We start from the raw sequence: 14,252 nt of genomic DNA, 5'->3' as shown, positions 1-14,252 counted from the left end.
GAAGACTGACCCCTTACACCTTGCCACCATGCTGTGTTGCATGAAACACAGTTCAATTGCATTTACTGGCAGTCAGAATCCCTTACACTTTTATTTGCAATTTTCAGTTCACAAAGGGGTGGTATATGCCTTGTTATTTACACCACCCCCTCTGTCATTTAGTTTTACGAAAATACTATAGGGTGCTTGTTTATGTCATCTTGGCCAGGAGGTGGCTATGATCTCCATTTTGCTGCTAAAGAAGCTGAACCTTGGATACAGCCCATGACTAGGCCATGGTCACTCCATTGATGAACAAATCGAGTGTGAACCCAAATCTTTTGATTCAAATAAATAAATAATAATAAATAAAAGAAATCATGGCTATCTTTTAAAATTAGAATAATGCATATTATGTATCCAAAGGAAAAGTGACTTTAAACTGGGTGGGTGAGCCATTACATCACCCTTCTCTAGCTAGTTCATTTGTAGCTCATTCAGTCAACATCATGGATCTCCTCCCAAATAATAGGCATAATCAGACACAGAGCCTGACCACAAGGAACCTATTTGAAAGGGGAAATTAGAATCTTCAATCAAAGGTAAAATAATAATAATAGCCATAAAAGAAGGATTGGAGCCAGGGGATTCAGGAGGTTTTGCAGCTGGGCTTGCAGCCCTGCAGAAGGAGAGGGCTGCTTTGGCCGGGGAGGGAGCTCACGTCAAAGAACTACAGAACTGGTTTACTCTGGGAAGAGCTGATGAGATAGCACGGACGCCAAAAAGCTCAATCTGGCACTAAAATGAAGAACATTTTTTGTCTATTTTTTTCTACCAGTTGTTTTGTTCCCCCAAATGCAGTAAGAAATATTTTAGGAACTCCAATGAAAGGGTTCATACACCAAATGAGAATTTTGAAGTTCATAATTTTCAGTTATTTCATATGGTGGATTTCATTCGTTTGAATGGTATTCAATACTGTTCCACTACTGCATGGAGAAACATCCCCAACACATGCAGTTTCCCTTTAAGAAAAGACTCGGGTCCTGCTTTTCAGATGGTCATTCAGTGATACAAACCTGTAGGACTGAGATAAATTGCTCCAGGAAACATTTTCCTCTTGGAAAATCACAGATGAGACTAAATGAGACATTTTATATATATAGTAGCAAACAGTCATAGGTACATTTCATTTTGAAGGTCCCATCTGTCTTGCAACCCAAACAGGTTTTGACACTGCAGAGTGATTGCAGCGTTTCAGGACGTAGGAAGAGCCAGGGATGCACAACAGGATGCTGACAAACTCACTATATTTTTACTGTTTGGGAATTTTTTAAAAGCAAAAATGTAATCAGAACTGTAATTATGCCTCTTGACTTATGCGACCATTGTATTTTGCAAAGTATAACTTGAATACTTCAGCCCAACATTTAAATATAACTGCAGCTTTTATAACAAAAGGGACCCGGCAAAGCTTTTTGCTTTTTTTTTAAATTTTTTTTTTTGCCAGGATTAGAGTTTTAATTGATATCATTATAGCTCAAAGTTTGAACATGATGGGAATAATGACTCTGGTGTTTTTCAGCACCTTATTATTCATTTTACATCTTTATGTCAGCTATGTGCCCAAGTCCACAGAGTCTGTAATATTTGAATTAATAATGTAAATTTAACTATTGCCATTAAAGCAAAGAGCTAATTAGGTCCCTGCTTGCTGACTGGCAGTATGATGCAATGAGTAAAATGCTTTGAGCTGATAGCTAACACTGCCAGGAAAATGTGAATTGAGTTCACTTGAGATTAAACAACCTCCAAGACTACAGAGGAGGGGAAAATTAAAAGTGTCTCATCTCATTTTTCTTAAAAACAAAACAAAACAAACAAAACAAAACAAGAAACCAATCCATGAAGAGACACGGATAGCTCATCATATGGCTCAGAACAAGATTTCCGAGATGTTTTGCAATTATTTTGTGCCTTCCATTCCGTGGCTTTCCTTCCAAGCTCCTGGTGGGGATGCAGTTTTTCTCAGGCATCAGTTAGCATGTTGGCCTTCTTCCATAGTTTTCACCTTCTACACCAGAGAGGCCAGCAAGCTGAACTTTACCTGTTTTATAAACACCTCTTTTAAGTAAACCCTAGCATTAAAAAAAAAAAAAAGCTTGAATGATACTTCTTTTTTTATTTCTTGCCATTATTCTCATTTCAGAAAAACAGCCAAAAACAAATAGCAGAAATGGAGAGGAGAGGCAAAATAATGGTTATTTCAAGTTCAGGTAAGGAAAATCTGTCCTGTAACTTGTAGAAGTAGAAAAACGGTGCACAAAGGCATAAGCACGTACAGGTTTCCCGCCGTCTGCAGGGAGAGCACTCCTACGAAGTCCTGCACAAGCCAAAGCAATAGAAATAAAGCAAGAAGCAATTACCATTAATTAATATGGAAAGATTGTTGAGCATTCCCAGCCCCCCAAAATAACCTCTTGTAGGCTTTTCTCATACCTTAGGACACATCTTGCTAATGGATGCACAAAATAAATTGAGATAAAGCACAGATGGTCTCAGACACTGTTCAGAGCTGCAGCGGCTGGGCCTGAGATGCCAAGCGTGGTCCTGGGGAAGGAGCGAGCTGGGGCTGCTCCTGCTGCTACTTGTGCTTTTGGCTTTTTTTCCCCAAAAAATCCAAATCCTCATCAGATTTGAGTTAGCAAGAGCAGCTACTAATTAGGTGTTTCATAAAAGCAAAGTGGCATAACATGAACTTTCGGAAAGCAGGGACTACCTGTACTCCACTTACTAGAGCAGAGCCTTCGCGATGGTCAGAACAAGGCCGGGACTTTCTCACACGCTGGGGTTTCCTCTAGAAATGGGAATGGCCTTGCCCAGCGCTGCACACCAGCTCAGTGGGAGTGCTTCCAGAAGCCTGCAAGAGGCCAGCCTCTCCCCATCTCTCGGGGCTGACCTAGCTGGTGGCTGCTCGCACACCTAGTGGGACGCCAGGGTGACCTGGCCGGAGAGGCCATGGAGCAATAATTGGATGTGAAGTAGAATGAGGGACTTGGCTCAGCATGCTTCTTCAGGCTTTTTCAAAATAAGTTTTGAATGTAATAAAAGGTGAACGTGCTCACTGAGGGATAGTTTCATTTGCTATGTGGAAAGACTGTTTTTAAGAACACTCTTACTCTGAGAAAAGCAATCATTTAGTTGGATTGCTCCAACCTAACACCATTAAATATTTGCCTCATTTAATTTTGTCAAATGACGGTTCATATATCTGTACTGATGAACTCATTTGCTAGGAGTACTTACTCACAGCAACTTTACTCATGCTCTTGTGTACTCTCAGCCATCTCCCTCCCTTTCTCCCTGTTTCTAAAGCGTCTTAGCATGATTTCCCAAGAATAAGTTGGTCTGGTTGTCCATTGTTGCAGAAGGCCCTCCCATGACCAATACTGCAGAACCCCATTGACCAAAAGCATTGTTTACCTTTATCTCCAAGTTGGCAAGGAGCTGGCACTAAAGTGGCAGACGGAATAGGAGTTTTTTCAAAAATATATATTTTATTTATTTATTCATGAGAGACACAGAGAGAGAGAGAGAGAGAGAGGCAGAGACACAGGCAGAGGGAGAAGCAGGCTCCATGCAGGGAGCCTGACGTGGGACTCGATCCTGGGTCTCCAGGATCACACCCCAGGCCGAAGGTGGAGCTGAGCCACCGGGGCTGCCCGGAATAGAAGTTTTAATTACTAAAAGGCTATGCTTGCTAAAGGTACTGGCCAAACTAGTCTTCGGGAACTTGTCCATACACTATTACTGTTTTCTGTTTCAGACCAAAAATTCCTTTTTATTTTATAAGATTGGACTGTTTAACCCTGCTAGAAACAATATTGCATAATGGTTTATAAAACTAACAGCGGCTATGTATTGAGAGGTTACTATGGCTTCACACACACAATGTCACCTAATTTGCAGGACAATTCCATGACTGGCTTTCAAGTCAGACAGCTCAGTTGCCCAGCTTTGGAACTTAGTTCTCTATCTGTAAAATGGGATAATAATACCTCATTGGATTTTTGTGAGGATCAAATGAAATCCTGCATGTAAATTTGTAAATTGAATAAAAGCATACCCTGCAGCCTCACTAAATGGTGCTTACATGAATCACTTATTAGGAAGCACGAGGCTGTTGTTCCTGTGCTACCGGGGTTTGGTAGCTACAGTCAAAGAGTGATCGCACATTATGCTCATGCTTGGAGAGCGAAATTGGCTGGCCCTTTTGAAAATAGCACCCTTTCTAAAAAGATTTATTGGTTTGTTTCAGAAAGAGATAGAGCATGAGCATGAGCATGAGAGTGGGGTGAAGGGCACAGGGAGAGGGTGAGGGGGTGAAGGGCAGAGGGAGAGAGAGAGAATCTTAAGCCAACTCTACACTGAGCGGAGCCTGAGGGTGGGGCTCCATTTCATGACCCTTAGATCACGACTTGAGCCCAAACCAAGAGTTGTGCGCTTAGCCAATGGAGCCACCCAGATGCCTGAAAATAATCCCCTTTCAAGAGAAGGCTGTATTAGAAAGACTCTATTAAGTTTGTTATTTCAAACCTTCCTCTGGGGTGAATACCATTGCAGAATCTTTCTGAAAATTCCCAGTGGGCCCCCAGAATTGAGCTGCTAACGCACCCTTGATTCGATATGCCAGTATGAATTAACCACAACTCTTTTGGTAGATACTTAGGTTGTTATCAGTTTTAAGATACTTTAAATCATATTGTGGTTAATATATTTATAATCATATTTTTCTTACATTCTAGATGATTTTCTCAGAAACGATTCCCAGAGATGAAAGATAATGACTGGGTTTAAAAGTTGAGCATTTTTATGCATCTTGATATATATTTCCACATTCCTCTCGAACTGATCATGCATTGTGCAAATAGTTTTACCAAACTCTAGTACAAGCTTGAGTTCTTTTCTCTTAGAGAAAATCTCCAACTCGAAACTCTTTGCTAAAAGAGCACTACACTGAATGGTGTAAGTGTCTATTGGAGGGTACCATAATGAAATATGGTACTCAAAACTCCCAAGAATCCTTGGAAGTTGGAAGTCAAGGAAGAATTGCCATGTTGGACATAGGACCTGCAGGCTGTTGTGAAGAACTACATGAAAACCAGGATAACTCATAAGATCCCCAAGAAGACAAGAATAGCCAACACTGATTAAGATCTTTACCGGATTGTCTCATTAAATCCTCCCCAAATATCCATTTTACAGTTGAGAGAACATTACTAGCATCTAAAAGCAAAATTTCCAAGGGGAAGAGACAGGTCATAATAATCAGTTTAATTTTCTTTTTTGTATCCAAACTAGTAACTAATAACCACAGTACTTTCTCCAAAAGACGTGTGGGGCGTCAGGCATCAGAGGTGATGGTGGGGGTAGGGGAGAATCATCTATGAGTTTAAACAAGGAAGAAAAGGAAGAAGAAGAAAGGCAGTTGAACTGTCCCCTCTCCAGAAGACTTCAGAGGTGTCTATGTCACCATGACCGCGATCCTTTGGGTCAGCAAGACCCCTTGGGTCTGCAAGCTTTGCAGAATGGAAACAGCCAACTCTCTGCAAACATTGTCAGGCACTGGAGTTCACAGTGCCAATGGGCTGGCCTTTCCTGCAGCATTTCTCCATCTGCGAACCACAAACACATATACATTCCTGTCCAGATCAGACTCCTGAGCTTTCTAGTTCACCTTTTCTTTCCTGAACAAGCATATTTATCATGGTCAACGTGAGAGAAATGCCCTTTTTCTGTGCAATTCTCTTTTGTCCCTCTTCCCACGCCTTAGTCCATCTAAAGAGCACAAGACTCAGTGACATTTTGTAGGATTTACCTCTGAGACTGGTGTCGTAAAAACAGCTGGGAGTATGAATGTATCCGGGTATTAACCACTGTCTTGTGGGGGGGGGGGGTGTCTTTCCATTGATTTTTACTTCTGAGTTCACAGGAAGACCTGGTGTGCTAACTTTGACTCAATGTTGAGATATAAGTATCCTGGGACAGTCTGTATGGAGATAAGAAAAAGGAAAGTAAGGGGGGAAAAGCTGCAGGCTAGCTTCAAAAGTACAAATACAAGCAAAGTGAGCTGAGATATCTTAACTGCTTTACTTCACAATAGAGTCGTTTCCTATTAAAAGACTATTTTGTGAACTCCCATTGCTCTCAGAATAAAGCCCAAGCTCCTTGGTGGGGCACACACAGCCCATTCGGTCTTGTCCACCTTCCTCCAGTGGCCACTATTTGCTCCTCATGAGATACACCCTGGTCTTACCCATTTTCAGTGCTAGGATCATATTGCTCTCTTTGCCTTGAAGACTAGAGTCTGTAGTAGTCTGAAGACTGATTCCTCTTCCTTTAGAGCCCTTCTCCTCGTTCCTTCCTTTGTTGCCTGGCTACCTTAAATGCCATCTCTTCCAGGAAGCACTCCCCGACCACCCAAGATCTGGTCATGCTCCTCTCCTATGGGCTCCTATCCATGCCCGTGTACTCTGTCCTTGTCCAAGTGCTTTTCCCACCCATTTGGGTTCCCTAGGGGCACCTGGGTGGCTCAGTCAGTTAAGTGCCAGACTCTTGGTTCTGGCTCAGGTCATGATCTCATGGGTCACGGGATCGAGCCCTGCATTGGGCTACCCACTCTGCAGGGAATCTGCTTGGAAATTCTCTCCCTCTGCTCCACTCCCTACTCGTGCTCGCTCTCTCTTTCTCTCAAGTAAATAAATGAAATTTTTTTTTAAATAGAAGAAATTCCCTTTTGCTTATCATTCCCTTATTAGACTGCAAGCGGCTGCAGGATAGAGACTATGTCTTATTCAGTGTTTTCATGCCCATTCAGTGTTTGACTCCGAGAAGGCCCTTCTCTGGTCATTACTGTGGAAGTGTTGACTTGCCTGACAGCTTCTTTAGATGACATGCGCTCTCAGTAAAAAGCACTAACTGTATAGAGATTCTTATCCCATTCCTGAATTGCAGGCTGTGAGAATACTTATCACCACCGCACAGCTCTGTGTCCCTCTCTTTCTTATAAACACACTCATACATAGTCACATTGTTAAGCTACGTCGTTGAACTAGACTGTTGCCGACAACACCACTTCATGCCCCAAAGGAGCATCCACATGGCATTTACCCAGAAAACATGGTTACTGGCTCTACTAACTAATCTAGGCAATTTGGTAAGGAATAGGCGTAAGCTTAAATGGAAGGAGGATGAAACAATATCCTCCTCCTTCCATCCTAAATAGCTGGATTTGGGTTCCTAAGCTGGATATGGGAACCCTCAGAAAGGGCACCTCAGAAACCTCCTGTTAGTTGGGGGAAGGTGGCAGGCGGGGGGAGGGTTTTTTTGTTGTTGCCCACCTCGTTTTCAAAATTCGGCTAAGACCCAAATAGATAAACACAAAATGTACTATAGAAGCAGCCTATTATTCTTGAGGTGACTGTGAGCGTCCCCAGGACCTTGCAAATCATCGATGAGAAACGCAACATACTTTCAAAGAATTAAAATGGCCCAACTTCAAAGAGTGGCTTTGTTGAGAGCCACCTGGTGACAATTTCTTTAGTCCTCCTGTCTGGATAGAGAGTGGGAGCCACTACTTACCACCTCGCTCCTGCCCTCTTAACCCATCGCTTGTTACATTAAGGTAGGAAAGTTTTATGCGTATAATTTGTGAAGTTCTCTTAAGCAGACAGTGCTATATAAATGTGAAATGCTGTTATTAATAATAAAGGTTGGCTCACCTAAGAATACTGTAGAATTAAAGTAATGAGATTCTATTTTTAGGCAGACTTGCCAATAACATGCAAGTATGATAAGGCTGTGATTTAAAGCTCGCTTTAACCTTCCACTGCTCCAAAGAGTACATTTTCTGGGCTGACTACACAGCAGTCAGCCGCCCAGAGCTCTATTAACACTAATGGTGGATCCGCACTTGAATCCCAGCATGTCCAGCTAAAAATAGGCTTCGGTCTTTGAGACATGGGAGCACATCTCACAGATAACCTGCTTTCACAAAATATAGATTGGCCTCTTCAGCCACCACCTCCCATACCCTGATCACTGTCTTGGAAATGATCAAAAGGCTTCTAGGATGTGTTTGGAGATTTCCGTACAACTGTAACTAGGTAAAGATACAGGATGAGTATGGGAGGCTCAGTGACGCTTATTTTCGATGTGAAAGATACTTAACGAAGGCCCGGGTTCAAAGTGATTCACAACTAGAAAAGAAGTCTCACTCCTCAGGAAAAAAAAAATAATTAGCTCTTCCTCCACTAATGTTCAGGTCAATGCTTTGTCAATAACAGTAACTCTTCTTCACCCATTTAGTGCAGCCTATAAAGATCGTTATGACTCATAATTACAGATGCAGATTTATGTCAAAATGCATATATAAATCTCTGGTTCTGGCTATGGGTCACCTCTTATCAGAAAAAAGATTTGTGTAAGGAGACACTCTCCTTGATCCCTGTGGGGATTTTTCTCCTTTCAACTTGGGGGCAGAATTATAAGAGTGTGCTACCGATGACACAAATATGACCCAAGGCACGGTGCAGATTCACAGCTGGAGGGACTGGGGAACTGGCTGGCTTTGATGGTGGGAAACGGGGGAGGGTGATGTGGCTGTGGAGATATACTTTCTGGGATTATTGCTCTCTGGCTAAATGAAGACACCTTTTCAACACCTGCAGGCCGGCCACTATAAATCAGAGGAAAGATGATTATCTGAACAGAGGGAGATGGGTTTTAAAATGACTAACACTTCCTGAGGCCAAAGCCTACCACTTGGTTCAGGGACACAGGGAAGTCTTAGACGTGAGGGGTTATCAACTTCTGTGGAAGCCTGAGTGGTCAGAGGAGATGTCAGTGTGGCCTTGCCCGGGATTCTCATATGCTAGGATTTGTTTTGTGACACATTTCCTGCTAGGAAATCTGAGTTCTGAAACATCACCTGGTCTCCAGAGAACAATCTCCCTGATGGTAGAGGGGCAGGATTTCCTCAGCATCCATGAAGGATGTAAAAGGTGCATTCATCCTCTCTGTGTGAACCGCTAACTGCTGAAAAGCTGCTGGATCATCTACTTAGTAACTGTTTAAATGCTGGATCTGGGATATTACCAAGAGTGTGCCCAGGATTCCCCTTTTTTCCTACCCACAGATCTCAGCTCTATGTATCCCCACAACCGATGTTCAATGCGGCAACTCTCCAACAGTGTTCATAAAATACATAAGGTCAACACATGCCTACCCCGTGACAATCGGTTCTACTTCTGGGGCTACGTGCAGAAGAAGCAAGGGCACATGTCCACAAGAGGACTCGTATAAGGTTATTCATTACAGCTTTGCTCCTAATAGGCCTAGGCTTGGCGACAGCCCAAATGCCCATCGACAGGCGAATGGGTATCCAGACTGTCCTATATCCCTGCATTCAGCAAGAAGAAGAACGGACTACCTGATGGTAGAGGGGTGAGGGTGTGTACACGACACAGAAGAATCCCAAAAGATGTTATAGTGCGTGAAAGCAGTCAGACACAAAAGAGTCCATAACGTGTGATTCCATTTATACGGATTTCAAGGACAGGGGCGAGGGCTATTGACTAGTAAGGTGCACGAGGGAACTCTCCGGGTGATGAAAATGTTTTATATCCTAATCTGGGCAGTGGTTAACTTGATACATAATATGGGAAAAAAAATCACTGGGCTGTATACTTAAGATTTGTGCATTATACTGTTTGTAAATTATAGCTTAATACATAAAAAATTTAAAAAGCTATCTGAAAAAAAAATCTGCAGAGCAAAAATACATGCTCTCCCTTTGCAGGAACAATCACCGAACAGACAAAGATAAAATCAGGAAGATATTCTAAAGAGTAAATGAAAAAAGGATAAATGAAAACACATGAACCTTTCACCTCTTCTCACTTTTATCACAGGACATGAAAATGCCGGGGCTGAGGAAACTAAAATCATTATATGATATGCTTGGGAATTCACCGAGAGCTCTTCAAGGCCTTGTTTTCAGAATGTTCCTGTTAAATGAGGGAGTGCTTCATTTGCAAGTTTCTCCTTAGGAAATGGTGGTGTTTAAACATAAACAGTCAGGAAATATATATTTTAGGTTGATTCATCACTTGCCTAAGCCAGAGATCAATTAGTTAATGATACTGTTGGCCTCCAGCATGCTTCAGTAAAACGTATTTCATTCTCTTGAATATTTAGATTAATTGAGGTATGAGGCTACCGTGTTTTTATGACCAAAAAAATTGATATTAAATACACATTTCCCATTTTTCATACAATACACCTCAATTCTTTAGCATTTGTCTTTTGAGAGAGACTTTCAAGTTGTTAAAGGAAGTCTTTGGGGTACTTGTCTTCCTGTGTCGCTAATGAAACAAAGAAGGCTTATTTTTCAAGAACGATCATGACAGAGTTTCCACATGGTGTCTGCTCCTCATTATTCCGTTGACATTTCCATTTCTGGAATTCTAATGTTTCTCTGAAATGGTTAGCGACATTTATAAAATACTTGCAGAATTTCCAAACAGACCCTAGAGATCACCCAAGTCCCTACCCCTCAATTAGGATGAGGAAACGGAGATCAAGAAAGGTCAAGTGACTGGCCCAGGGCTCGACTTCTTGGGCTGACTTCTTGTGTGGAATTTGGATGCCTCTCTTGAACTGCCTGGTAACAGCAGATTCTCTGATCAAAGAGATACTTCCCCCTGCACTGTTCGTGAGCATGAGCACGTTGTCTAGAATGAGGACTCCATGGAAAGATGGTCTTCAGGACCTAGGGTAGTACGGAGTCTGGGAAATTCTGTTTCCAAGCTCTGGACAGTTTCCCTGCAGTGAAGCTTGTGTCACTAACATTAGCCTAAGCCTATCTTTCTTCCCAGTAATACCCCGTGTGGAACTCCCTGGATCAATGTAATGTAGAACATGTGGCTTGGGACCTGCATTGCCTGGGTTCACTTCAGCCCGCATTGCTTACGAGCTGTGCAGCAGTTACCTGCAGTCCTAGGTTCAGGTTCCTCATCTGGAAAATGGGGATAATAATAGTATCTTACCTCCTTTTTTTTAGGTTTAAATTAAATGATGCAAGTCAAGTCAGCCTGGTCCTTAACAAAGAGTCAATAAAGGGTAGCTATCAGGTCATTTTGAAATTCCCCAAAAGAGAGTTCTACTCCATTTTATTTTGCCTGATATTCCTACTGGCACATTTTTGTACCTGCAGCTCAATGCCCAGAAGACCTCCTCACCCCACCTCTCTGAGCCCTTTCTCAGCTTCATATCTCTCACCAGTTGCTGCTTTGTCCTCCACACACACCCCTCATCTGATTTTTTGTGGCCTGCACAGCTCATCGTGCACATTTCAGCACTTGGCACTTGATTTTATATCTTCATCTGATGTGAGCTTTCAGAAGGCAAGAGCTATTGAATGCATTTCTTTTGCATCTCTAACAGGACCTGGCATAGTGTGAGGCATGTAGCCGGTGCTTGAAAATCACTGTATCAAAGAATTGAAATAGAGAAACTTAAAAATATTAAGTTTTGATTCCAGGGATGGTTGGTAAACTATTGCAACAGATATTTTCTATAAAATCATATTCAAAAAAATATTTTATATAGCAGAAGTACCATAGCCCCAAACAAACAAAAATGAAAAAGCCAAAACCTTGCCTGGAGCAGAATTATGACTTTCATAATAATCCAAATCCTGAAAATCTGGTGCTTTCTTTTGGTTCTGCTATAGTGCATGCAATCTAATAGTAAGACTGAGCTCCTGTTTCTGATTTATGTATCAAATAATGACCTGAGGCCAAAAAGAACATATGAAACAATATCTCCAATTCTTGTTCATAGTCATACTCTTTTTAAATACCAAAAAGTAACAGAGCCAGCAAGAATATACAACAGCAATGGTAAGATTTATGGTTTATGGCTAACATTTTACATATATTTGTGTAAATAGAGAAATAGAGAAATAGAGATTGTCTTGTCAAATTTTTCAAAAAAGTCCCCCAACTACATGGGCTTTGTGGTCATACCGTACCGAGTCCCTTCATTCCCTTTTTGATGCTATGATTCCCTAGTGTCCATTTCACAAAAGATCTTTCGCAAGTACACTTAAGAATGTAGAACTGTTTGGACTGTTGCCATTTACACTGAAACTTTAACCTTCTCAAGGCCTTGGTCCAATTTTGTGATTTATTTAAACGATAAATATTTTTTTTCCTGTTTACATGAATTCATTGCTAACTTAGGCATCAGCATTTTACTTTTTTGTGTAATTCCTAGGTAGCAGCCAAGATGTCCTGAGTGCCAGAAGAAACAAAGCCAGGCAATACGTAGTTCCTCCACTTTCTGTTGCTAAGTGATGGTGCTTGGCAGGAGTAAGAACTGTCAGGAAACCATCCTCTGCAAAGAGTTTTGCTTACCAAGTTTGCTTACTCAGGGTGCCAGCGTTCACCTGAAGTTGCTAGAATAACGCACATGTAAACACACACTATTAGTAACATACAGGGCATTTATGATATTCTCTTCCAATCTTTCTTCATTCACTCATCTATTCAACAGGTATCGAATGCCTACTGTGTACCATTGTGGGACACAGAGCCCAAAAGCAAGCACAGACCGGCCCCCCTCTTGCCTTCATGGTGCCTAATTTTAAGACCTTCTTTTGCCTTGAGCCTCTCAGAGCTTGATCCTTTGAGCAAAGGAGATCCTTTGCCTCTGTTCCATGATTAGGTTTTGACAAAGTAGCAGATAACTCTGCATTCCTGTGGCCAGTGTTTTCATTTCAGCATTACTTGTTTTATGTTATATTGACCAGACATGTCTCATACTTAAGATGTAGTCCAGGCGTATATTAATTACTTTTTTTTTTAATATTTTTTTTTCTTTATTTATTTATGATAGTCACACACAGAGAGAGAGAGAGGCAGAGACACAGGCAGAGGGAGAAGCAGGCTCCATGCACCGGGAGCCCGACGTGGGATTCGATCCCGGGTCTCCAGGATCGCGCCCTAGGCCAAAGGCAGGCGCCAAACTGCTGCGCCACCCAGGGATCCCTATTAATTACTTTTTAAAGTCTGGTATCCTTTCTTTAGAGCCTTTGCCGTGGAGGTGTTTTCTTAATAAAGTGTATAAGGGGAGCGTTTTTTTCTAATGAAGAAAATTGGAAAAAGAAAAAAAAGAAAATTGGAATTATTTTAATGTACCTTATGGGTCTAAAGTGTCTGTGATACTTGGACAATTAGCAAATGGATTGATGGTCCCATTAATGCTTTGTGGAGGCTAGTGTTTGCAGTAAATTGTCTTTTACTTTTTTATATTTATTGTTTTAGGGAGACAGAGAGAGCATGTAGGCAAGTGGGCAGGGGTGCAGAGGGAGAGGGAGAGAGAGAATCTTAAGCAGGCTTTATGCCCAGCAGGAGTCCAACTTGCGGCTCCATCTCATGACCCTGAGATCATGACCTGAGCTGAAATCAAGAGTAGACACTTAACTGACTCAGCCACCCAGGCACCCATCTTTTACTTTTTTTGTGTTCAAAAATGCAATCCATTTATTGTATTATCTGCACTCCCCATGCTTCTCTTTGCTATTATAACATATGTTAGTGATAGTATTTGGGGTCTAATGGTCATATATGGACTTCCATGTTCAAATATGAATGATGAGCATAATGTAAAGATCACTACGTTTTTGACTCTCAGCAGGACTAGTTAACAGAGTGAATGGTTTAGTTTGCACGCAAAAATTGGTAGCAACCTGTACCGTGCTCAGTGGAGCAGAACTCAGGAGACATCCTAAGGTGTTCATTGTTCCTTTAGGGGATGGTGATTTGATGAAGTAATGGCAAAGGTGGGTATCGTGATTAAGATTAAGTAGGATTTCTCTGCAGCGTAGAAGTTATTTTCAGAACAGTTAATGGTATGTTCATCCCCCTGACCACAGTGAGATTAACAGGAAGTGAAGAAATCATTGCTAATTGACAGTGTTCAAAAACTAGAGGAACACACAAGCCCTTTTTTGTTTTAAAGGGCCGTTTATCTTAAGCACTACTCATGACTGCCCTACATCTTCCCACTCTAAAGAGGCAGTCAGTTGTTTCTATCACACATATGCATTTCAGAATAGCTATGTAGGAATGTAATTTGAAGCAAAGAGCAGTTGGGAAGTTATGAATTGCAATTATGAGTGGAAGCCATGGATTGTAGCCAAAACTCAG

The 14,252-nt window shown here is 41.7% G+C and overlaps 1 long non-coding RNA gene across 11 annotated transcripts in view; it reads right to left on the bottom strand.

Annotated features, from left to right (window-relative positions):
* LOC144304922 (uncharacterized) overlaps nucleotides 1-14,252 on the bottom strand; it is a 368,717-nt gene that overhangs the window by 22,977 nt on the left and 331,488 nt on the right. For 3 of the 11 annotated variants that reach the window (XR_013371920.1, XR_013371923.1, XR_013371922.1), the window contains 2 exons: nucleotides 5,858-6,028; nucleotides 819-2,362 (listed from right to left, as the gene is read on the bottom strand). This is a non-coding gene — a long non-coding RNA (uncharacterized LOC144304922). Of the gene's footprint in view, nucleotides 1-817; nucleotides 2,363-2,427; nucleotides 5,655-5,857; nucleotides 6,029-14,252 lie in introns of those variants that run through there. The other 8 variants (XR_013371921.1, XR_013371926.1, XR_013371927.1 and 5 more) reach the window with 6 other exon arrangements.

The sequence above is a fragment of the Canis aureus genome, chromosome 34 (assembly GCF_053574225.1).
Source record: "Canis aureus isolate CA01 chromosome 34, VMU_Caureus_v.1.0, whole genome shotgun sequence".
NCBI classification, from domain to species: domain Eukaryota; kingdom Metazoa; phylum Chordata; class Mammalia; order Carnivora; family Canidae; genus Canis; species Canis aureus.
Note: the sequence above shows the minus strand (reverse complement) of the source record. Positions and strands in the feature narration are given on the sequence as shown.